The sequence below is a fragment of the Globicephala melas genome, unplaced genomic scaffold (genome assembly GCF_963455315.2).
Source record: "Globicephala melas unplaced genomic scaffold, mGloMel1.2 SCAFFOLD_309, whole genome shotgun sequence".
NCBI classification, from domain to species: domain Eukaryota; kingdom Metazoa; phylum Chordata; class Mammalia; order Artiodactyla; family Delphinidae; genus Globicephala; species Globicephala melas.
Window position 1 is genome coordinate 312,539 of NW_027207479.1, and position 22,182 is coordinate 334,720.

General features: G+C 75.5%; 19 non-coding genes across 19 annotated transcripts; all 19 read right to left on the bottom strand.

Moving 5' to 3' along the window:
- Positions 1 to 742: 742 nt before the first annotated feature.
- On the bottom strand, positions 743 to 861 carry LOC132594840 (5S ribosomal RNA). Its single transcript, XR_009561009.1, has one exon. It is a non-coding gene; the product is annotated as a 5S ribosomal RNA (ribosomal RNA).
- Positions 862 to 1,793: 932 nt separating this feature from the next.
- LOC132594841 (5S ribosomal RNA) lies at positions 1,794 to 1,912 on the bottom strand. The gene has a single exon (XR_009561010.1). It is a non-coding gene; the product is annotated as a 5S ribosomal RNA (ribosomal RNA).
- Positions 1,913 to 2,844: 932 nt separating this feature from the next.
- On the bottom strand, positions 2,845 to 2,963 carry LOC132594842 (5S ribosomal RNA). The gene has a single exon (XR_009561011.1). It is a non-coding gene; the product is annotated as a 5S ribosomal RNA (ribosomal RNA).
- Positions 2,964 to 3,894: 931 nt separating this feature from the next.
- On the bottom strand, positions 3,895 to 4,013 carry LOC132594843 (5S ribosomal RNA). The gene has a single exon (XR_009561012.1). It is a non-coding gene; the product is annotated as a 5S ribosomal RNA (ribosomal RNA).
- Positions 4,014 to 4,945: 932 nt separating this feature from the next.
- Positions 4,946 to 5,064, bottom strand: LOC132594844 (5S ribosomal RNA). The gene has a single exon (XR_009561013.1). It is a non-coding gene; the product is annotated as a 5S ribosomal RNA (ribosomal RNA).
- A 932-nt stretch (positions 5,065 to 5,996) lies between these two features.
- Positions 5,997 to 6,115, bottom strand: LOC132594845 (5S ribosomal RNA). Its single transcript, XR_009561014.1, has one exon. It is a non-coding gene; the product is annotated as a 5S ribosomal RNA (ribosomal RNA).
- A 932-nt stretch (positions 6,116 to 7,047) lies between these two features.
- On the bottom strand, positions 7,048 to 7,166 carry LOC132594846 (5S ribosomal RNA). Its single transcript, XR_009561015.1, has one exon. It is a non-coding gene; the product is annotated as a 5S ribosomal RNA (ribosomal RNA).
- Positions 7,167 to 8,098: 932 nt separating this feature from the next.
- On the bottom strand, positions 8,099 to 8,217 carry LOC132594847 (5S ribosomal RNA). The gene has a single exon (XR_009561016.1). It is a non-coding gene; the product is annotated as a 5S ribosomal RNA (ribosomal RNA).
- A 931-nt stretch (positions 8,218 to 9,148) lies between these two features.
- LOC132594849 (5S ribosomal RNA) lies at positions 9,149 to 9,267 on the bottom strand. The gene has a single exon (XR_009561018.1). It is a non-coding gene; the product is annotated as a 5S ribosomal RNA (ribosomal RNA).
- A 932-nt stretch (positions 9,268 to 10,199) lies between these two features.
- Positions 10,200 to 10,318, bottom strand: LOC132594867 (5S ribosomal RNA). The gene has a single exon (XR_009561036.1). It is a non-coding gene; the product is annotated as a 5S ribosomal RNA (ribosomal RNA).
- Positions 10,319 to 11,250: 932 nt separating this feature from the next.
- LOC132594850 (5S ribosomal RNA) lies at positions 11,251 to 11,369 on the bottom strand. The gene has a single exon (XR_009561019.1). It is a non-coding gene; the product is annotated as a 5S ribosomal RNA (ribosomal RNA).
- A 932-nt stretch (positions 11,370 to 12,301) lies between these two features.
- On the bottom strand, positions 12,302 to 12,420 carry LOC132594851 (5S ribosomal RNA). The gene has a single exon (XR_009561020.1). It is a non-coding gene; the product is annotated as a 5S ribosomal RNA (ribosomal RNA).
- Positions 12,421 to 13,352: 932 nt separating this feature from the next.
- LOC132594852 (5S ribosomal RNA) lies at positions 13,353 to 13,471 on the bottom strand. The gene has a single exon (XR_009561021.1). It is a non-coding gene; the product is annotated as a 5S ribosomal RNA (ribosomal RNA).
- A 932-nt stretch (positions 13,472 to 14,403) lies between these two features.
- On the bottom strand, positions 14,404 to 14,522 carry LOC132594853 (5S ribosomal RNA). The gene has a single exon (XR_009561022.1). It is a non-coding gene; the product is annotated as a 5S ribosomal RNA (ribosomal RNA).
- A 932-nt stretch (positions 14,523 to 15,454) lies between these two features.
- LOC132594854 (5S ribosomal RNA) lies at positions 15,455 to 15,573 on the bottom strand. Its single transcript, XR_009561023.1, has one exon. It is a non-coding gene; the product is annotated as a 5S ribosomal RNA (ribosomal RNA).
- A 932-nt stretch (positions 15,574 to 16,505) lies between these two features.
- On the bottom strand, positions 16,506 to 16,624 carry LOC132594855 (5S ribosomal RNA). The gene has a single exon (XR_009561024.1). It is a non-coding gene; the product is annotated as a 5S ribosomal RNA (ribosomal RNA).
- A 932-nt stretch (positions 16,625 to 17,556) lies between these two features.
- LOC132594856 (5S ribosomal RNA) lies at positions 17,557 to 17,675 on the bottom strand. The gene has a single exon (XR_009561025.1). It is a non-coding gene; the product is annotated as a 5S ribosomal RNA (ribosomal RNA).
- Positions 17,676 to 18,607: 932 nt separating this feature from the next.
- Positions 18,608 to 18,726, bottom strand: LOC132594857 (5S ribosomal RNA). The gene has a single exon (XR_009561026.1). It is a non-coding gene; the product is annotated as a 5S ribosomal RNA (ribosomal RNA).
- Positions 18,727 to 21,411: 2,685 nt separating this feature from the next.
- Positions 21,412 to 21,529, bottom strand: LOC132594868 (5S ribosomal RNA). The gene has a single exon (XR_009561037.1). It is a non-coding gene; the product is annotated as a 5S ribosomal RNA (ribosomal RNA).
- Positions 21,530 to 22,182: the final 653 nt, after the last annotated feature.

Genomic DNA, 22,182 nt, shown 5'->3' on the forward strand with positions numbered 1-22,182 from the left:
CAGCAAACCCTTCGGCGCTTGGCGCCCCGCCCAAGATCCCGCACGTCGCTCACAGGGACGTGGCCCCGGAGGCTTCAGGGCCCGGGGCCCGCGGTCCCTTGGGCATCGGCCCTGCCCGCCCACGCGGCCCTAGGCGCAGCCCGGCCGCAGCCCGGGCCGGCCCTCCTGCCCGACAGCAGCTGGCCCGAAGCCACCGGGAGCCACCAATGAGTCGCCACGGCCCCTCAGCCCCGGCAAGGCCACCCTTGCCCCCACACCCCCCGCCGAGCTCAGGACCCCGCCCCTGGTGGCCGGCAGGCCCGGGGAAGCGGCCCCTGCCCTCGATCCCGCTCCCGCACCCGGCCGCGGTGACACGCCAGAGGGGCGGGGTGGGGGGGGGCTTTTGTCGGAGGGAGCTGTGGAGGGACACACCGGCACACAGGTGGCGGCGCCGGGGCTGGGCGCCGGTGGGGGCGGCCAGGTGCAGGTCGAGGGGCTCGCGGGCCGAAAGGACGGCAACTGGGCCCGCGGCGGAGTCTGGGTCCGGGCCAGCCACCCCGGGAGCGTCTGGGGTGCGCCTGCCTTCCAGGGCCGCCTTCTGGCCGCCTGGCCGGCCGGGCCGGCGGGGAGCGACCCCGCCGGCGCGCGCCGTGGTGGGAGGGGCCTGAGGAGGTGGGGCCTGCAGCGGGGCCCGGCGGGGGCGGAGCCGGCGGCCCCCGCCGCGGGCGAGTAAAGGAGAAGGCGGGCGGAGCGGGAGGCAAAAAGCCTACAGCACCCGGTATTCCCAGGCGGTCTCCCATCCAAGTACTAACCAGGCCCGACCCTGCTTAGCTTCCGAGATCAGACGAGATCGGGCGCGTTCAGGGTGGTATGGCCGTAGACGGGGGCGGGGGGCCGCGGGCGGCCTCTTGAGGCCCAGTTTCGCTGGCGCTGGCGCCTTAACGCCAGCCTGGCGGCCGGCCCGCCCCGGCAGGGCCCCCTCGCCCGCCCAGGCAGGGGCAACGGAGGTCTCGGGTATCGGGCGGCGGCGGAGGGTTTGGCGACCACCTCCCAGCCCAGGGCGGCCGTGACCCAGCAAACCCTTCGGCGCTTGGCGCCCCGCCCAAGATCCCGCACGTCGCTCACAGGGACGTGGCCCCGGAGGCTTCAGGGCCCGGGGCCCGCGGTCCCTTGGGCATCGGCCCTGCCCGCCCACGCGGCCCTAGGCGCAGCCCGGCCGCAGCCCGGGCCGGCCCTCCTGCCCGACAGCAGCTGGCCCGAAGCCACCGGGAGCCACCATTGAGTCGCCACGGCCCCTCAGCCCCGGCAAGGCCACCCTTGCCCCCACACCCCCCGCCGAGCTCAGGACCCCGCCCCTGGTGGCCGGCAGGCCCGGGGAAGCGGCCCCTGCCCTCGATCCCGCTCCCGCACCCGGCCGCGGTGACACGCCAGAGGGGCGGGGTGGGGGGGGGCTTTTGTCAGAGGGAGCTGTGGAGGGACACACCGGCACACAGGTGGCGGCGCCGGGGCTGGGCGCCGGTGGGGGCGGCCAGGTGCAGGTCGAGGGGCTCGCGGGCCGAAAGGACGGCAACTGGGCCCGCGGCGGAGTCTGGGTCCGGGCCAGCCACCCCGGGAGCGTCTGGGGTGCGCCTGCCTTCCAGGGCCGCCTTCTGGCCGCCTGGCCGGCCGGGCCGGCGGGGAGCGACCCCGCCGGCGCGCGCCGTGGTGGGAGGGGCCTGAGGAGGTGGGGCCTGCAGCGGGGCCCGGCGGGGGCGGAGCCGGCGGCCCCCGCCGCGGGCGAGTAAAGGAGAAGGCGGGCGGAGCGGGAGGCAAAAAGCCTACAGCACCCGGTATTCCCAGGCGGTCTCCCATCCAAGTACTAACCAGGCCCGACCCTGCTTAGCTTCCGAGATCAGACGAGATCGGGCGCGTTCAGGGTGGTATGGCCGTAGACGGGGGCGGGGGGCCGCGGGCGGCCTCTTGAGGCCCAGTTTCGCTGGCGCTGGCGCCTTAACGCCAGCCTGGCGGCCGGCCCGCCCCGGCAGGGCCCCCTCGCCCGCCCAGGCAGGGGCAACGGAGGTCTCGGGTATCGGGCGGCGGCGGAGGGTTTGGCGACCACCTCCCAGCCCAGGGCGGCCGTGACCCAGCAAACCCTTCGGCGCTTGGCGCCCCGCCCAAGATCCCGCACGTCGCTCACAGGGACGTGGCCCCGGAGGCTTCAGGGCCCGGGGCCCGCGGTCCCTTGGGCATCGGCCCTGCCCGCCCACGCGGCCCTAGGCGCAGCCCGGCCGCAGCCCGGGCCGGCCCTCCTGCCCGACAGCAGCTGGCCCGAAGCCACCGGGAGCCACCAATGAGTCGCCACGGCCCCTCAGCCCCGGCAAGGCCACCCTTGCCCCCACACCCCCCGCCGAGCTCAGGACCCCGCCCCTGGTGGCCGGCAGGCCCGGGGAAGCGGCCCCTGCCCTCGATCCCGCTCCCGCACCCGGCCGCGGTGACACGCCAGAGGGGCGGGGTGGGGGGGGGCTTTTGTCGGAGGGAGCTGTGGAGGGACACACCGGCACACAGGTGGCGGCGCCGGGGCTGGGCGCCGGTGGGGGCGGCCAGGTGCAGGTCGAGGGGCTCGCGGGCCGAAAGGACGGCAACTGGGCCCGCGGCGGAGTCTGGGTCCGGGCCAGCCACCCCGGGAGCGTCTGGGGTGCGCCTGCCTTCCAGGGCCGCCTTCTGGCCGCCTGGCCGGCCGGGCCGGCGGGGAGCGACCCCGCCGGCGCGCGCCGTGGTGGGAGGGGCCTGAGGAGGTGGGGCCTGCAGCGGGGCCCGGCGGGGGCGGAGCCGGCGGCCCCCGCCGCGGGCGAGTAAAGGAGAAGGCGGGCGGAGCGGGAGGCAAAAAGCCTACAGCACCCGGTATTCCCAGGCGGTCTCCCATCCAAGTACTAACCAGGCCCGACCCTGCTTAGCTTCCGAGATCAGACGAGATCGGGCGCGTTCAGGGTGGTATGGCCGTAGACGGGGGCGGGGGGCCGCGGGCGGCCTCTTGAGGCCCAGTTTCGCTGGCGCTGGCGCCTTAACGCCAGCCTGGCGGCCGGCCCGCCCCGGCAGGGCCCCCTCGCCCGCCCAGGCAGGGGCAACGGAGGTCTCGGGTATCGGGCGGCGGCGGAGGGTTTGGCGACCACCTCCCAGCCCAGGGCGGCCGTGACCCAGCAAACCCTTCGGCGCTTGGCGCCCCGCCCAAGATCCCGCACGTCGCTCACAGGGACGTGGCCCCGGAGGCTTCAGGGCCCGGGGCCCGCGGTCCCTTGGGCATCGGCCCTGCCCGCCCACGCGGCCCTAGGCGCAGCCCGGCCGCAGCCCGGGCCGGCCCTCCTGCCCGACAGCAGCTGGCCCGAAGCCACCGGGAGCCACCATTGAGTCGCCACGGCCCCTCAGCCCCGGCAAGGCCACCCTTGCCCCCACACCCCCCGCCGAGCTCAGGACCCCGCCCCTGGTGGCCGGCAGGCCCGGGGAAGCGGCCCCTGCCCTCGATCCCGCTCCCGCACCCGGCCGCGGTGACACGCCAGAGGGGCGGGGTGGGGGGGGGCTTTTGTCGGAGGGAGCTGTGGAGGGACACACCGGCACACAGGTGGCGGCGCCGGGGTTGGGCGCCGGTGGGGGCGGCCAGGTGCAGGTCGAGGGGCTCGCGGGCCGAAAGGACGGCAACTGGGCCCGCGGCGGAGTCTGGGTCCGGGCCAGCCACCCCGGGAGCGTCTGGGGTGCGGCTGCCTTCCAGGGCCGCCTTCTGGCCGCCTGGCCGGCCGGGCCGGCGGGGAGCGACCCCGCCGGCGCGCGCCGTGGTGGGAGGGGCCTGAGGAGGTGGGGCCTGCAGCGGGGCCCGGCGGGGGCGGAGCCGGCGACCCCGCCGCGGGCGAGTAAAGGAGAAGGCGGGCGGAGCGGGAGGCAAAAAGCCTACAGCACCCGGTATTCCCAGGCGGTCTCCCATCCAAGTACTAACCAGGCCCGACCCTGCTTAGCTTCCGAGATCAGACGAGATCGGGCGCGTTCAGGGTGGTATGGCCGTAGACGGGGGCGGGGGGCCGCGGGCGGCCTCTTGAGGCCCAGTTTCGCTGGCGCTGGCGCCTTAACGCCAGCCTGGCGGCCGGCCCGCCCCGGCAGGGCCCCCTCGCCCGCCCAGGCAGGGGCAACGGAGGTCTCGGGTATCGGGCGGCGGCGGAGGGTTTGGCGACCACCTCCCAGCCCAGGGCGGCCGTGACCCAGCAAACCCTTCGGCGCTTGGCGCCCCGCCCAAGATCCCGCACGTCGCTCACAGGGACGTGGCCCCGGAGGCTTCAGGGCCCGGGGCCCGCGGTCCCTTGGGCATCGGCCCTGCCCGCCCACGCGGCCCTAGGCGCAGCCCGGCCGCAGCCCGGGCCGGCCCTCCTGCCCGACAGCAGCTGGCCCGAAGCCACCGGGAGCCACCATTGAGTCGCCACGGCCCCTCAGCCCCGGCAAGGCCACCCTTGCCCCCACACCCCCCGCCGAGCTCAGGACCCCGCCCCTGGTGGCCGGCAGGCCCGGGGAAGCGGCCCCTGCCCTCGATCCCGCTCCCGCACCCGGCCGCGGTGACACGCCAGAGGGGCGGGGTGGGGGGGGGCTTTTGTCAGAGGGAGCTGTGGAGGGACACACCGGCACACAGGTGGCGGCGCCGGGGCTGGGCGCCGGTGGGGGCGGCCAGGTGCAGGTCGAGGGGCTCGCGGGCCGAAAGGACGGCAACTGGGCCCGCGGCGGAGTCTGGGTCCGGGCCAGCCACCCCGGGAGCGTCTGGGGTGCGCCTGCCTTCCAGGGCCGCCTTCTGGCCGCCTGGCCGGCCGGGCCGGCGGGGAGCGACCCCGCCGGCGCGCGCCGTGGTGGGAGGGGCCTGAGGAGGTGGGGCCTGCAGCGGGGCCCGGCGGGGGCGGAGCCGGCGGCCCCCGCCGCGGGCGAGTAAAGGAGAAGGCGGGCGGAGCGGGAGGCAAAAAGCCTACAGCACCCGGTATTCCCAGGCGGTCTCCCATCCAAGTACTAACCAGGCCCGACCCTGCTTAGCTTCCGAGATCAGACGAGATCGGGCGCGTTCAGGGTGGTATGGCCGTAGACGGGGGCGGGGGGCCGCGGGCGGCCTCTTGAGGCCCAGTTTCGCTGGCGCTGGCGCCTTAACGCCAGCCTGGCGGCCGGCCCGCCCCGGCAGGGCCCCCTCGCCCGCCCAGGCAGGGGCAACGGAGGTCTCGGGTATCGGGCGGCGGCGGAGGGTTTGGCGACCACCTCCCAGCCCAGGGCGGCCGTGACCCAGCAAACCCTTCGGCGCTTGGCGCCCCGCCCAAGATCCCGCACGTCGCTCACAGGGACGTGGCCCCGGAGGCTTCAGGGCCCGGGGCCCGCGGTCCCTTGGGCATCGGCCCTGCCCGCCCACGCGGCCCTAGGCGCAGCCCGGCCGCAGCCCGGGCCGGCCCTCCTGCCCGACAGCAGCTGGCCCGAAGCCACCGGGAGCCACCATTGAGTCGCCACGGCCCCTCAGCCCCGGCAAGGCCACCCTTGCCCCCACACCCCCCGCCGAGCTCAGGACCCCGCCCCTGGTGGCCGGCAGGCCCGGGGAAGCGGCCCCTGCCCTCGATCCCGCTCCCGCACCCGGCCGCGGTGACACGCCAGAGGGGCGGGGTGGGGGGGGGCTTTTGTCGGAGGGAGCTGTGGAGGGACACACCGGCACACAGGTGGCGGCGCCGGGGTTGGGCGCCGGTGGGGGCGGCCAGGTGCAGGTCGAGGGGCTCGCGGGCCGAAAGGACGGCAACTGGGCCCGCGGCGGAGTCTGGGTCCGGGCCAGCCACCCCGGGAGCGTCTGGGGTGCGGCTGCCTTCCAGGGCCGCCTTCTGGCCGCCTGGCCGGCCGGGCCGGCGGGGAGCGACCCCGCCGGCGCGCGCCGTGGTGGGAGGGGCCTGAGGAGGTGGGGCCTGCAGCGGGGCCCGGCGGGGGCGGAGCCGGCGGCCCCCGCCGCGGGCGAGTAAAGGAGAAGGCGGGCGGAGCGGGAGGCAAAAAGCCTACAGCACCCGGTATTCCCAGGCGGTCTCCCATCCAAGTACTAACCAGGCCCGACCCTGCTTAGCTTCCGAGATCAGACGAGATCGGGCGCGTTCAGGGTGGTATGGCCGTAGACGGGGGCGGGGGGCCGCGGGCGGCCTCTTGAGGCCCAGTTTCGCTGGCGCTGGCGCCTTAACGCCAGCCTGGCGGCCGGCCCGCCCCGGCAGGGCCCCCTCGCCCGCCCAGGCAGGGGCAACGGAGGTCTCGGGTATCGGGCGGCGGCGGAGGGTTTGGCGACCACCTCCCAGCCCAGGGCGGCCGTGACCCAGCAAACCCTTCGGCGCTTGGCGCCCCGCCCAAGATCCCGCACGTCGCTCACAGGGACGTGGCCCCGGAGGCTTCAGGGCCCGGGGCCCGCGGTCCCTTGGGCATCGGCCCTGCCCGCCCACGCGGCCCTAGGCGCAGCCCGGCCGCAGCCCGGGCCGGCCCTCCTGCCCGACAGCAGCTGGCCCGAAGCCACCGGGAGCCACCAATGAGTCGCCACGGCCCCTCAGCCCCGGCAAGGCCACCCTTGCCCCCACACCCCCCGCCGAGCTCAGGACCCCGCCCCTGGTGGCCGGCAGGCCCGGGGAAGCGGCCCCTGCCCTCGATCCCGCTCCCGCACCCGGCCGCGGTGACACGCCAGAGGGGCGGGGTGGGGGGGGGCTTTTGTCGGAGGGAGCTGTGGAGGGACACACCGGCACACAGGTGGCGGCGCCGGGGCTGGGCGCCGGTGGGGGCGGCCAGGTGCAGGTCGAGGGGCTCGCGGGCCGAAAGGACGGCAACTGGGCCCGCGGCGGAGTCTGGGTCCGGGCCAGCCACCCCGGGAGCGTCTGGGGTGCGCCTGCCTTCCAGGGCCGCCTTCTGGCCGCCTGGCCGGCCGGGCCGGCGGGGAGCGACCCCGCCGGCGCGCGCCGTGGTGGGAGGGGCCTGAGGAGGTGGGGCCTGCAGCGGGGCCCGGCGGGGGCGGAGCCGGCGGCCCCCGCCGCGGGCGAGTAAAGGAGAAGGTGGGCGGAGCGGGAGGCAAAAAGCCTACAGCACCCGGTATTCCCAGGCGGTCTCCCATCCAAGTACTAACCAGGCCCGACCCTGCTTAGCTTCCGAGATCAGACGAGATCGGGCGCGTTCAGGGTGGTATGGCCGTAGACGGGGGCGGGGGGCCGCGGGCGGCCTCTTGAGGCCCAGTTTCGCTGGCGCTGGCGCCTTAACGCCAGCCTGGCGGCCGGCCCGCCCCGGCAGGGCCCCCTCGCCCGCCCAGGCAGGGGCAACGGAGGTCTCGGGTATCGGGCGGCGGCGGAGGGTTTGGCGACCACCTCCCAGCCCAGGGCGGCCGTGACCCAGCAAACCCTTCGGCGCTTGGCGCCCCGCCCAAGATCCCGCACGTCGCTCACAGGGACGTGGCCCCGGAGGCTTCAGGGCCCGGGGCCCGCGGTCCCTTGGGCATCGGCCCTGCCCGCCCACGCGGCCCTAGGCGCAGCCCGGCCGCAGCCCGGGCCGGCCCTCCTGCCCGACAGCAGCTGGCCCGAAGCCACCGGGAGCCACCAATGAGTCGCCACGGCCCCTCAGCCCCGGCAAGGCCACCCTTGCCCCCACACCCCCCGCCGAGCTCAGGACCCCGCCCCTGGTGGCCGGCAGGCCCGGGGAAGCGGCCCCTGCCCTCGATCCCGCTCCCGCACCCGGCCGCGGTGACACGCCAGAGGGGCGGGGTGGGGGGGGGCTTTTGTCGGAGGGAGCTGTGGAGGGACACACCGGCACACAGGTGGCGGCGCCGGGGCTGGGCGCCGGTGGGGGCGGCCAGGTGCAGGTCGAGGGGCTCGCGGGCCGAAAGGACGGCAACTGGGCCCGCGGCGGAGTCTGGGTCCGGGCCAGCCACCCCGGGAGCGTCTGGGGTGCGCCTGCCTTCCAGGGCCGCCTTCTGGCCGCCTGGCCGGCCGGGCCGGCGGGGAGCGACCCCGCCGGCGCGCGCCGTGGTGGGAGGGGCCTGAGGAGGTGGGGCCTGCAGCGGGGCCCGGCGGGGGCGGAGCCGGCGGCCCCCGCCGCGGGCGAGTAAAGGAGAAGGCGGGCGGAGCGGGAGGCAAAAAGCCTACAGCACCCGGTATTCCCAGGCGGTCTCCCATCCAAGTACTAACCAGGCCCGACCCTGCTTAGCTTCCGAGATCAGACGAGATCGGGCGCGTTCAGGGTGGTATGGCCGTAGACGGGGGCGGGGGGCCGCGGGCGGCCTCTTGAGGCCCAGTTTCGCTGGCGCTGGCGCCTTAACGCCAGCCTGGCGGCCGGCCCGCCCCGGCAGGGCCCCCTCGCCCGCCCAGGCAGGGGCAACGGAGGTCTCGGGTATCGGGCGGCGGCGGAGGGTTTGGCGACCACCTCCCAGCCCAGGGCGGCCGTGACCCAGCAAACCCTTCGGCGCTTGGCGCCCCGCCCAAGATCCCGCACGTCGCTCACAGGGACGTGGCCCCGGAGGCTTCAGGGCCCGGGGCCCGCGGTCCCTTGGGCATCGGCCCTGCCCGCCCACGCGGCCCTAGGCGCAGCCCGGCCGCAGCCCGGGCCGGCCCTCCTGCCCGACAGCAGCTGGCCCGAAGCCACCGGGAGCCACCATTGAGTCGCCACGGCCCCTCAGCCCCGGCAAGGCCACCCTTGCCCCCACACCCCCCGCCGAGCTCAGGACCCCGCCCCTGGTGGCCGGCAGGCCCGGGGAAGCGGCCCCTGCCCTCGATCCCGCTCCCGCACCCGGCCGCGGTGACACGCCAGAGGGGCGGGGTGGGGGGGGGCTTTTGTCGGAGGGAGCTGTGGAGGGACACACCGGCACACAGGTGGCGGCGCCGGGGTTGGGCGCCGGTGGGGGCGGCCAGGTGCAGGTCGAGGGGCTCGCGGGCCGAAAGGACGGCAACTGGGCCCGCGGCGGAGTCTGGGTCCGGGCCAGCCACCCCGGGAGCGTCTGGGGTGCGGCTGCCTTCCAGGGCCGCCTTCTGGCCGCCTGGCCGGCCGGGCCGGCGGGGAGCGACCCCGCCGGCGCGCGCCGTGGTGGGAGGGGCCTGAGGAGGTGGGGCCTGCAGCGGGGCCCGGCGGGGGCGGAGCCGGCGACCCCGCCGCGGGCGAGTAAAGGAGAAGGCGGGCGGAGCGGGAGGCAAAAAGCCTACAGCACCCGGTATTCCCAGGCGGTCTCCCATCCAAGTACTAACCAGGCCCGACCCTGCTTAGCTTCCGAGATCAGACGAGATCGGGCGCGTTCAGGGTGGTATGGCCGTAGACGGGGGCGGGGGGCCGCGGGCGGCCTCTTGAGGCCCAGTTTCGCTGGCGCTGGCGCCTTAACGCCAGCCTGGCGGCCGGCCCGCCCCGGCAGGGCCCCCTCGCCCGCCCAGGCAGGGGCAACGGAGGTCTCGGGTATCGGGCGGCGGCGGAGGGTTTGGCGACCACCTCCCAGCCCAGGGCGGCCGTGACCCAGCAAACCCTTCGGCGCTTGGCGCCCCGCCCAAGATCCCGCACGTCGCTCACAGGGACGTGGCCCCGGAGGCTTCAGGGCCCGGGGCCCGCGGTCCCTTGGGCATCGGCCCTGCCCGCCCACGCGGCCCTAGGCGCAGCCCGGCCGCAGCCCGGGCCGGCCCTCCTGCCCGACAGCAGCTGGCCCGAAGCCACCGGGAGCCACCATTGAGTCGCCACGGCCCCTCAGCCCCGGCAAGGCCACCCTTGCCCCCACACCCCCCGCCGAGCTCAGGACCCCGCCCCTGGTGGCCGGCAGGCCCGGGGAAGCGGCCCCTGCCCTCGATCCCGCTCCCGCACCCGGCCGCGGTGACACGCCAGAGGGGCGGGGTGGGGGGGGGCTTTTGTCAGAGGGAGCTGTGGAGGGACACACCGGCACACAGGTGGCGGCGCCGGGGCTGGGCGCCGGTGGGGGCGGCCAGGTGCAGGTCGAGGGGCTCGCGGGCCGAAAGGACGGCAACTGGGCCCGCGGCGGAGTCTGGGTCCGGGCCAGCCACCCCGGGAGCGTCTGGGGTGCGCCTGCCTTCCAGGGCCGCCTTCTGGCCGCCTGGCCGGCCGGGCCGGCGGGGAGCGACCCCGCCGGCGCGCGCCGTGGTGGGAGGGGCCTGAGGAGGTGGGGCCTGCAGCGGGGCCCGGCGGGGGCGGAGCCGGCGGCCCCCGCCGCGGGCGAGTAAAGGAGAAGGCGGGCGGAGCGGGAGGCAAAAAGCCTACAGCACCCGGTATTCCCAGGCGGTCTCGCATCCAAGTACTAACCAGGCCCGACCCTGCTTAGCTTCCGAGATCAGACGAGATCGGGCGCGTTCAGGGTGGTATGGCCGTAGACGGGGGCGGGGGGCCGCGGGCGGCCTCTTGAGGCCCAGTTTCGCTGGCGCTGGCGCCTTAACGCCAGCCTGGCGGCCGGCCCGCCCCGGCAGGGCCCCCTCGCCCGCCCAGGCAGGGGCAACGGAGGTCTCGGGTATCGGGCGGCGGCGGAGGGTTTGGCGACCACCTCCCAGCCCAGGGCGGCCGTGACCCAGCAAACCCTTCGGCGCTTGGCGCCCCGCCCAAGATCCCGCACGTCGCTCACAGGGACGTGGCCCCGGAGGCTTCAGGGCCCGGGGCCCGCGGTCCCTTGGGCATCGGCCCTGCCCGCCCACGCGGCCCTAGGCGCAGCCCGGCCGCAGCCCGGGCCGGCCCTCCTGCCCGACAGCAGCTGGCCCGAAGCCACCGGGAGCCACCATTGAGTCGCCACGGCCCCTCAGCCCCGGCAAGGCCACCCTTGCCCCCACACCCCCCGCCGAGCTCAGGACCCCGCCCCTGGTGGCCGGCAGGCCCGGGGAAGCGGCCCCTGCCCTCGATCCCGCTCCCGCACCCGGCCGCGGTGACACGCCAGAGGGGCGGGGTGGGGGGGGGCTTTTGTCGGAGGGAGCTGTGGAGGGACACACCGGCACACAGGTGGCGGCGCCGGGGTTGGGCGCCGGTGGGGGCGGCCAGGTGCAGGTCGAGGGGCTCGCGGGCCGAAAGGACGGCAACTGGGCCCGCGGCGGAGTCTGGGTCCGGGCCAGCCACCCCGGGAGCGTCTGGGGTGCGGCTGCCTTCCAGGGCCGCCTTCTGGCCGCCTGGCCGGCCGGGCCGGCGGGGAGCGACCCCGCCGGCGCGCGCCGTGGTGGGAGGGGCCTGAGGAGGTGGGGCCTGCAGCGGGGCCCGGCGGGGGCGGAGCCGGCGGCCCCCGCCGCGGGCGAGTAAAGGAGAAGGCGGGCGGAGCGGGAGGCAAAAAGCCTACAGCACCCGGTATTCCCAGGCGGTCTCCCATCCAAGTACTAACCAGGCCCGACCCTGCTTAGCTTCCGAGATCAGACGAGATCGGGCGCGTTCAGGGTGGTATGGCCGTAGACGGGGGCGGGGGGCCGCGGGCGGCCTCTTGAGGCCCAGTTTCGCTGGCGCTGGCGCCTTAACGCCAGCCTGGCGGCCGGCCCGCCCCGGCAGGGCCCCCTCGCCCGCCCAGGCAGGGGCAACGGAGGTCTCGGGTATCGGGCGGCGGCGGAGGGTTTGGCGACCACCTCCCAGCCCAGGGCGGCCGTGACCCAGCAAACCCTTCGGCGCTTGGCGCCCCGCCCAAGATCCCGCACGTCGCTCACAGGGACGTGGCCCCGGAGGCTTCAGGGCCCGGGGCCCGCGGTCCCTTGGGCATCGGCCCTGCCCGCCCACGCGGCCCTAGGCGCAGCCCGGCCGCAGCCCGGGCCGGCCCTCCTGCCCGACAGCAGCTGGCCCGAAGCCACCGGGAGCCACCAATGAGTCGCCACGGCCCCTCAGCCCCGGCAAGGCCACCCTTGCCCCCACACCCCCCGCCGAGCTCAGGACCCCGCCCCTGGTGGCCGGCAGGCCCGGGGAAGCGGCCCCTGCCCTCGATCCCGCTCCCGCACCCGGCCGCGGTGACACGCCAGAGGGGCGGGGTGGGGGGGGGCTTTTGTCGGAGGGAGCTGTGGAGGGACACACCGGCACACAGGTGGCGGCGCCGGGGCTGGGCGCCGGTGGGGGCGGCCAGGTGCAGGTCGAGGGGCTCGCGGGCCGAAAGGACGGCAACTGGGCCCGCGGCGGAGTCTGGGTCCGGGCCAGCCACCCCGGGAGCGTCTGGGGTGCGCCTGCCTTCCAGGGCCGCCTTCTGGCCGCCTGGCCGGCCGGGCCGGCGGGGAGCGACCCCGCCGGCGCGCGCCGTGGTGGGAGGGGCCTGAGGAGGTGGGGCCTGCAGCGGGGCCCGGCGGGGGCGGAGCCGGCGGCCCCCGCCGCGGGCGAGTAAAGGAGAAGGCGGGCGGAGCGGGAGGCAAAAAGCCTACAGCACCCGGTATTCCCAGGCGGTCTCCCATCCAAGTACTAACCAGGCCCGACCCTGCTTAGCTTCCGAGATCAGACGAGATCGGGCGCGTTCAGGGTGGTATGGCCGTAGACGGGGGCGGGGGGCCGCGGGCGGCCTCTTGAGGCCCAGTTTCGCTGGCGCTGGCGCCTTAACGCCAGCCTGGCGGCCGGCCCGCCCCGGCAGGGCCCCCTCGCCCGCCCAGGCAGGGGCAACGGAGGTCTCGGGTATCGGGCGGCGGCGGAGGGTTTGGCGACCACCTCCCAGCCCAGGGCGGCCGTGACCCAGCAAACCCTTCGGCGCTTGGCGCCCCGCCCAAGATCCCGCACGTCGCTCACAGGGACGTGGCCCCGGAGGCTTCAGGGCCCGGGGCCCGCGGTCCCTTGGGCATCGGCCCTGCCCGCCCACGCGGCCCTAGGCGCAGCCCGGCCGCAGCCCGGGCCGGCCCTCCTGCCCGACAGCAGCTGGCCCGAAGCCACCGGGAGCCACCATTGAGTCGCCACGGCCCCTCAGCCCCGGCAAGGCCACCCTTGCCCCCACACCCCCCGCCGAGCTCAGGACCCCGCCCCTGGTGGCCGGCAGGCCCGGGGAAGCGGCCCCTGCCCTCGATCCCGCTCCCGCACCCGGCCGCGGTGACACGCCAGAGGGGCGGGGTGGGGGGGGGCTTTTGTCAGAGGGAGCTGTGGAGGGACACACCGGCACACAGGTGGCGGCGCCGGGGCTGGGCGCCGGTGGGGGCGGCCAGGTGCAGGTCGAGGGGCTCGCGGGCCGAAAGGACGGCAACTGGGCCCGCGGCGGAGTCTGGGTCCGGGCCAGCCACCCCGGGAGCGTCTGGGGTGCGCCTGCCTTCCAGGGCCGCCTTCTGGCCGCCTGGCCGGCCGGGCCGGCGGGGAGCGACCCCGCCGGCGCGCGCCGTGGTGGGAGGGGCCTGAGGAGGTGGGGCCTGCAGCGGGGCCCGGCGGGGGCGGAGCCGGCGGCCCCCGCCGCGGGCGAGTAAAGGAGAAGGCGGGCGGAGCGGGAGGCAAAAAGCCTACAGCACCCGGTATTCCCAGGCGGTCTCCCATCCAAGTACTAACCAGGCCCGACCCTGCTTAGCTTCCGAGATCAGACGAGATCGGGCGCGTTCAGGGTGGTATGGCCGTAGACGGGGGCGGGGGGCCGCGGGCGGCCTCTTGAGGCCCAGTTTCGCTGGCGCTGGCGCCTTAACGCCAGCCTGGCGGCCGGCCCGCCCCGGCAGGGCCCCCTCGCCCGCCCAGGCAGGGGCAACGGAGGTCTCGGGTATCGGGCGGCGGCGGAGGGTTTGGCGACCACCTCCCAGCCCAGGGCGGCCGTGACCCAGCAAACCCTTCGGCGCTTGGCGCCCCGCCCAAGATCCCGCACGTCGCTCACAGGGACGTGGCCCCGGAGGCTTCAGGGCCCGGGGCCCGCGGTCCCTTGGGCATCGGCCCTGCCCGCCCACGCGGCCCTAGGCGCAGCCCGGCCGCAGCCCGGGCCGGCCCTCCTGCCCGACAGCAGCTGGCCCGAAGCCACCGGGAGCCACCATTGAGTCGCCACGGCCCCTCAGCCCCGGCAAGGCCACCCTTGCCCCCACACCCCCCGCCGAGCTCAGGACCCCGCCCCTGGTGGCCGGCAGGCCCGGGGAAGCGGCCCCTGCCCTCGATCCCGCTCCCGCACCCGGCCGCGGTGACACGCCAGAGGGGCGGGGTGGGGGGGGGCTTTTGTCGGAGGGAGCTGTGGAGGGACACACCGGCACACAGGTGGCGGCGCCGGGGTTGGGCGCCGGTGGGGGCGGCCAGGTGCAGGTCGAGGGGCTCGCGGGCCGAAAGGACGGCAACTGGGCCCGCGGCGGAGTCTGGGTCCGGGCCAGCCACCCCGGGAGCGTCTGGGGTGCGGCTGCCTTCCAGGGCCGCCTTCTGGCCGCCTGGCCGGCCGGGCCGGCGGGGAGCGACCCCGCCGGCGCGCGCCGTGGTGGGAGGGGCCTGAGGAGGTGGGGCCTGCAGCGGGGCCCGGCGGGGGCGGAGCCGGCGGCCCCCGCCGCGGGCGAGTAAAGGAGAAGGCGGGCGGAGCGGGAGGCAAAAAGCCTACAGCACCCGGTATTCCCAGGCGGTCTCCCATCCAAGTACTAACCAGGCCCGACCCTGCTTAGCTTCCGAGATCAGACGAGATCGGGCGCGTTCAGGGTGGTATGGCCGTAGACGGGGGCGGGGGGCCGCGGGCGGCCTCTTGAGGCCCAGTTTCGCTGGCGCTGGCGCCTTAACGCCAGCCTGGCGGCCGGCCCGCCCCGGCAGGGCCCCCTCGCCCGCCCAGGCAGGGGCAACGGAGGTCTCGGGTATCGGGCGGCGGCGGAGGGTTTGGCGACCACCTCCCAGCCCAGGGCGGCCGTGACCCAGCAAACCCTTCGGCGCTTGGCGCCCCGCCCAAGATCCCGCACGTCGCTCACAGGGACGTGGCCCCGGAGGCTTCAGGGCCCGGGGCCCGCGGTCCCTTGGGCATCGGCCCTGCCCGCCCACGCGGCCCTAGGCGCAGCCCGGCCGCAGCCCGGGCCGGCCCTCCTGCCCGACAGCAGCTGGCCCGAAGCCACCGGGAGCCACCAATGAGTCGCCACGGCCCCTCAGCCCCGGCAAGGCCACCCTTGCCCCCACACCCCCCGCCGAGCTCAGGACCCCGCCCCTGGTGGCCGGCAGGCCCGGGGAAGCGGCCCCTGCCCTCGATCCCGCTCCCGCACCCGGCCGCGGTGACACGCCAGAGGGGCGGGGTGGGGGGGGGCTTTTGTCGGAGGGAGCTGTGGAGGGACACACCGGCACACAGGTGGCGGCGCCGGGGCTGGGCGCCGGTGGGGGCGGCCAGGTGCAGGTCGAGGGGCTCGCGGGCCGAAAGGACGGCAACTGGGCCCGCGGCGGAGTCTGGGTCCGGGCCAGCCACCCCGGGAGCGTCTGGGGTGCGCCTGCCTTCCAGGGCCGCCTTCTGGCCGCCTGGCCGGCCGGGCCGGCGGGGAGCGACCCCGCCGGCGCGCGCCGTGGTGGGAGGGGCCTGAGGAGGTGGGGCCTGCAGCGGGGCCCGGCGGGGGCGGAGCCGGCGGCCCCCGCCGCGGGCGAGTAAAGGAGAAGGCGGGCGGAGCGGGAGGCAAAAAGCCTACAGCACCCGGTATTCCCAGGCGGTCTCCCATCCAAGTACTAACCAGGCCCGACCCTGCTTAGCTTCCGAGATCAGACGAGATCGGGCGCGTTCAGGGTGGTATGGCCGTAGACGGGGGCGGGGGGCCGCGGGCGGCCTCTTGAGGCCCAGTTTCGCTGGCGCTGGCGCCTTAACGCCAGCCTGGCGGCCGGCCCGCCCCGGCAGGGCCCCCTCGCCCGCCCAGGCAGGGGCAACGGAGGTCTCGGGTATCGGGCGGCGGCGGAGGGTTTGGCGACCACCTCCCAGCCCAGGGCGGCCGTGACCCAGCAAACCCTTCGGCGCTTGGCGCCCCGCCCAAGATCCCGCACGTCGCTCACAGGGACGTGGCCCCGGAGGCTTCAGGGCCCGGGGCCCGCGGTCCCTTGGGCATCGGCCCTGCCCGCCCACGCGGCCCTAGGCGCAGCCCGGCCGCAGCCCGGGCCGGCCCTCCTGCCCGACAGCAGCTGGCCCGAAGCCACCGGGAGCCACCATTGAGTCGCCACGGCCCCTCAGCCCCGGCAAGGCCACCCTTGCCCCCACACCCCCCGCCGAGCTCAGGACCCCGCCCCTGGTGGCCGGCAGGCCCGGGGAAGCGGCCCCTGCCCTCGATCCCGCTCCCGCACCCGGCCGCGGTGACACGCCAGAGGGGCGGGGTGGGGGGGGGCTTTTGTCGGAGGGAGCTGTGGAGGGACACACCGGCACACAGGTGGCGGCGCCGGGGTTGGGCGCCGGTGGGGGCGGCCAGGTGCAGGTCGAGGGGCTCGCGGGCCGAAAGGACGGCAACTGGGCCCGCGGCGGAGTCTGGGTCCGGGCCAGCCACCCCGGGAGCGTCTGGGGTGCGGCTGCCTTCCAGGGCCGCCTTCTGGCCGCCTGGCCGGCCGGGCCGGCGGGGAGCGACCCCGCCGGCGCGCGCCGTGGTGGGAGGGGCCTGAGGAGGTGGGGCCTGCAGCGGGGCCCGGCGGGGGCGGAGCCGGCGGCCCCCGCCGCGGGCGAGTAAAGGAGAAGGCGGGCGGAGCGGGAGGCAAAAAGCCTACAGCACCCGGTATTCCCAGGCGGTCTCCCATCCAAGTACTAACCAGGCCCGACCCTGCTTAGCTTCCGAGATCAGACGAGATCGGGCGCGTTCAGGGTGGTATGGCCGTAGACGGGGGCGGGGGGCCGCGGGCGGCCTCTTGAGGCCCAGTTTCGCTGGCGCTGGCGCCTTAACGCCAGCCTGGCGGCCGGCCCGCCCCGGCAGGGCCCCCTCGCCCGCCCAGGCAGGGGCAACGGAGGTCTCGGGTATCGGGCGGCGGCGGAGGGTTTGGCGACCACCTCCCAGCCCAGGGCGGCCGTGACCCAGCAAACCCTTCGGCGCTTGGCGCCCCGCCCAAGATCCCGCACGTCGCTCACAGGGACGTGGCCCCGGAGGCTTCAGGGCCCGGGGCCCGCGGTCCCTTGGGCATCGGCCCTGCCCGCCCACGCGGCCCTAGGCGCAGCCCGGCCGCAGCCCGGGCCGGCCCTCCTGCCCGACAGCAGCTGGCCCGAAGCCACCGGGAGCCACCAATGAGTCGCCACGGCCCCTCAGCCCCGGCAAGGCCACCCTTGCCCCCACACCCCCCGCCGAGCTCAGGACCCCGCCCCTGGTGGCCGGCAGGCCCGGGGAAGCGGCCCCTGCCCTCGATCCCGCTCCCGCACCCGGCCGCGGTGACACGCCAGAGGGGCGGGGTGGGGGGGGGCTTTTGTCGGAGGGAGCTGTGGAGGGACACACCGGCACACAGGTGGCGGCGCCGGGGCTGGGCGCCGGTGGGGGCGGCCAGGTGCAGGTCGAGGGGCTCGCGGGCCGAAAGGACGGCAACTGGGCCCGCGGCGGAGTCTGGGTCCGGGCCAGCCACCCCGGGAGCGTCTGGGGTGCGCCTGCCTTCCAGGGCCGCCTTCTGGCCGCCTGGCCGGCCGGGCCGGCGGGGAGCGACCCCGCCGGCGCGCGCCGTGGTGGGAGGGGCCTGAGGAGGTGGGGCCTGCAGCGGGGCCCGGCGGGGGCGGAGCCGGCGGCCCCCGCCGCGGGCGAGTAAAGGAGAAGGCGGGCGGAGCGGGAGGCAAAAAGCCTACAGCACCCGGTATTCCCAGGCGGTCTCCCATCCAAGTACTAACCAGGCCCGACCCTGCTTAGCTTCCGAGATCAGACGAGATCGGGCGCGTTCAGGGTGGTATGGCCGTAGACGGGGGCGGGGGGCCGCGGGCGGCCTCTTGAGGCCCAGTTTCGCTGGCGCTGGCGCCTTAACGCCAGCCTGGCGGCCGGCCCGCCCCGGCAGGGCCCCCTCGCCCGCCCAGGCAGGGGCAACGGAGGTCTCGGGTATCGGGCGGCGGCGGAGGGTTTGGCGACCACCTCCCAGCCCAGGGCGGCCGTGACCCAGCAAACCCTTCGGCGCTTGGCGCCCCGCCCAAGATCCCGCACGTCGCTCACAGGGACGTGGCCCCGGAGGCTTCAGGGCCCGGGGCCCGCGGTCCCTTGGGCATCGGCCCTGCCCGCCCACGCGGCCCTAGGCGCAGCCCGGCCGCAGCCCGGGCCGGCCCTCCTGCCCGACAGCAGCTGGCCCGAAGCCACCGGGAGCCACCATTGAGTCGCCACGGCCCCTCAGCCCCGGCAAGGCCACCCTTGCCCCCACACCCCCCGCCGAGCTCAGGACCCCGCCCCTGGTGGCCGGCAGGCCCGGGGAAGCGGCCCCTGCCCTCGATCCCGCTCCCGCACCCGGCCGCGGTGACACGCCAGAGGGGCGGGGTGGGGGGGGGCTTTTGTCAGAGGGAGCTGTGGAGGGACACACCGGCACACAGGTGGCGGCGCCGGGGCTGGGCGCCGGTGGGGGCGGCCAGGTGCAGGTCGAGGGGCTCGCGGGCCGAAAGGACGGCAACTGGGCCCGCGGCGGAGTCTGGGTCCGGGCCAGCCACCCCGGGAGCGTCTGGGGTGCGGCTGCCTTCCAGGGCCGCCTTCTGGCCGCCTGGCCGGCCGGGCCGGCGGGGAGCGACCCCGCCGGCGCGCGCCGTGGTGGGAGGGGCCTGAGGAGGTGGGGCCTGCAGCGGGGCCCGGCGGGGGCGGAGCCGGCGGCCCCCGCCGCGGGCGAGTAAAGGAGAAGGCGGGCGGAGCGGGAGGCAAAAAGCCTACAGCACCCGGTATTCCCAGGCGGTCTCCCATCCAAGTACTAACCAGGCCCGACCCTGCTTAGCTTCCGAGATCAGACGAGATCGGGCGCGTTCAGGGTGGTATGGCCGTAGACGGGGGCGGGGGGCCGCGGGCGGCCTCTTGAGGCCCAGTTTCGCTGGCGCTGGCGCCTTAACGCCAGCCTGGCGGCCGGCCCGCCCCGGCAGGGCCCCCTCGCCCGCCCAGGCAGGGGCAACGGAGGTCTCGGGTATCGGGCGGCGGCGGAGGGTTTGGCGACCACCTCCCAGCCCAGGGCGGCCGTGACCCAGCAAACCCTTCGGCGCTTGGCGCCCCGCCCAAGATCCCGCACGTCGCTCACAGGGACGTGGCCCCGGAGGCTTCAGGGCCCGGGGCCCGCGGTCCCTTGGGCATCGGCCCTGCCCGCCCACGCGGCCCTAGGCGCAGCCCGGCCGCAGCCCGGGCCGGCCCTCCTGCCCGACAGCAGCTGGCCCGAAGCCACCGGGAGCCACCATTGAGTCGCCACGGCCCCTCAGCCCCGGCAAGGCCACCCTTGCCCCCACACCCCCCGCCGAGCTCAGGACCCCGCCCCTGGTGGCCGGCAGGCCCGGGGAAGCGGCCCCTGCCCTCGATCCCGCTCCCGCACCCGGCCGCGGTGACACGCCAGAGGGGCGGGGTGGGGGGGGGCTTTTGACGGAGGGAGCTGTGGAGGGACATACCGGCACACAGGTGGCGGCGCCGGGGCTGGGCGCCGGTGGGGGCGGCCAGGTGCAGGTCGAGGGGCTCGCGGGCCGAAAGGACGGCAACTGGGCCCATGGCGGAGTCTGGGTCTGGAGGGCTCTGAGCCTCCATCCGCTCTGTTGCCTCGGGTCTACCGGCCCGACGCCTGGTAGCGCGACACCCCACCGGCCCACAGACGTAGCCTCCCCAGCTGTGCTCACAGCGAGTCCAACCGCAGCCTGCATCCCTCCACGGGACACTTGGATTACTCCCGCGATCCCCACGAGGTGCGGCACCCGGCGGCCGAATGGGCTGAGATCCTGCCCTTGCGGCGCCCTGTGGCCACCTCCGCCTCCCTCACGGTACTGGCCGAGGCCTTGGACCAGCGGGCCCCGGCTCCCAGCTCAGCGCTGCTCCTCCGCCCCTCTCACCTCCTGCCCGACGTCCAGGCTACCGAGCACCCTCCACCCCCGCCCACCTTCATGCCACTCAGCCGGAACCCGGGAGGCAATGCCAACTACCAGGTGTATGACAGTCTGGTGCTGAAGCGGCAACCGCAGGAGGGCCAAGCGCGGGCCAACTCGCTGCTACCTTCCACCTCGGCCTCCAGGCCCTCTCTGCACGGGAGCCAGACTGGGAAAGTGAACTTACCAGCAGCAAATGGGGGCAGGGGCAGGGGGCGGCAGGGCATGGAGAGAGGAATAAAGAGCGCCAGAGTCCAGGAAACATTGGTGGTCTGTGGCTTGGAAGCGCCACTCCTTCTGCCAGCCTGGGTCCCTGCGCTTGGCTTCCTGCAATAAGAAGCCAGTGTCCCCTTCTTGGCCTGAGGGTCCCTTTGGTTTAGTGGCCACAGTTCTGCCAGCAGGCCCCTCCTGGTCCTATACCATGCACTAAGTACATCTGCAGCTGCAGACTCCAAACCCCTGGTCTCTGGGCACCTCCTCTGTGTCTCAGCTGTCCCTGTCCACAGAGAGCCTCATACAAGAAGTTGCTTCCAAACTGGGAGGTTCCACATCTGGGCAGGTCAGCTCCAGGCCCAGTGAAGGGCATGAAGAAGGCTGAGGCTCTGGACTCCAGCCAGGCCTTCAGCAGGCCTCTGAGGCAAGGTCTTCCTAGTCTCAAGAGGGGCCAAGAGACGCAATGTGTCATTTGAACAAGTGAGTCAGCGGGCGGTGAGCGAATGAATGACCGCTCGAGGGATGTATGCCGGCCACCGGGCCTGTTTGACTGTCCAGGCTCAGCTTACCTGACCCTGGTTACCAGGGAATGCCACTCTGGGCCCTCCTTTTCATCCCCCTCCCTCACTGTGACCTCACCACCTGCCCATTATGACCCAGTCTGGCTCCCAGTTAAAACTGGAGGGCAGAGGGCCAAGGCAGTCCTGGACCAACGGCCATGGGTGAGCGAAACTACTACCGAGCCGAGCCGTTCACTGGCCCCATCCCCAGGAAATGCCAGGAGCAAGGATACTCAATTCTTCTGATCCCGGTCAGCTTCATCTTGCTCAACGTGGGGATCAACATGGTGACTATGGTCAGGGCAGGATCTGTGCAGCGCGGTTTGGGGAGCCCTGGGGTCTTGAAGGGGCTGAGGTGGGAGGGCTGCTGGGGTGTGACCGGACAAGGGTTGGATTTCAGGGCTCACCCTGCTCCCGGCCTCCCCCCTCCCCTTCTTGCCTCAACTCTGGAGGCATCTGAAGAGATTCTTGCGGGCACTTTTCAATCGTATTTTCCACAAAGGTGAGTGGGCGCCGGCGTGGGTTCAGGGGATGTGGGCCTGTCCCCTTTCTTCTATCCCTGCCTTGATTCTCAGCCCCTCAGGAACCCAGGCCCTGACCCATCTCGCCTTTCCCCACAGACAAGCAAGCCAGCTGTGTAGGCACCATCGCATGTGCATGCGCTGCTCCGTGGATCCAAGAACCTGTGCTCAGAGTTTCTTCCCACTTCTGCCATCGCCCAAGCTTCCTGCTCGGGCAGGTAAACCCACCTTGACTACTGCTGCAGCGGGGCTCGGCGGGGGCGGAGCGCCGGCCCCCCCCGCCGCGGGCGAGTAAAGAGAAGGCGGGCGGGAGCGGGAGGCAAAAAGCCTACAGCACCCGGTATTCCCAGGCGGTCTCCATCCAAGTACTAACCAGGCCCGACCCTGCTTAGCTTCCGAGATCAGACGAGATCGGGCGCGTTCAGGGTGGTATGGCCGTAGACGGGGGCGGGGGGCCGCGGGCGGCCTCTTGAGGCCCAGTTTCGCTGGCGCTGGCGCCTTAACGCCAGCCTGGCGGCCGGCCCGCCCCGGCAGGGCCCCCTCGCCCGCCAGGCAGGGGCAACGGAGGTCTCGGGTATCGGGCGGCGGCGGAGGGTTTGGCGACCACCTCCCAGCCCAGGGCGGCCCGTGACCCAGCAAACCCTTCGGCGCTTGGGCCCCCCGCCCAAGATCCCGCACGTCGCTCACAGGGACGTGGCCCCGGAGGCTTCAGGGCCCGGGGCCCGCGGTCCCTTGGGCATCGGCCCTGCCCGCCCACGCGGCCCTAGGCGCAGCCCAGGCCGCAGCCCGGGCCGGCCCTCCTGCCCGACAGCAGCTGGCCCGAAGCCACCGGGAGCCACCAATGAGTCGCCACGGCCCCTCAGCCCCGGCAAGGCCACCCTTGCCCCCACACCCCCCGCCGAGCTCAGGACCCCCGCCCCTGGTGGCCGGCAGGCCCGGGGAAGCGGCCCCTGCCCTCGATCCCGCCTCCCGCACCCGGCCGCGGTGACACGCCAGAGGGGCGGGGTGGGGGGGGGCTTTTGTCGGAGGGAGCTGTGGAGGGACACACCGGCACACAGGTGGCGGCGCCGGGGCTGGCGCCGGTGGGGGCGGGCCA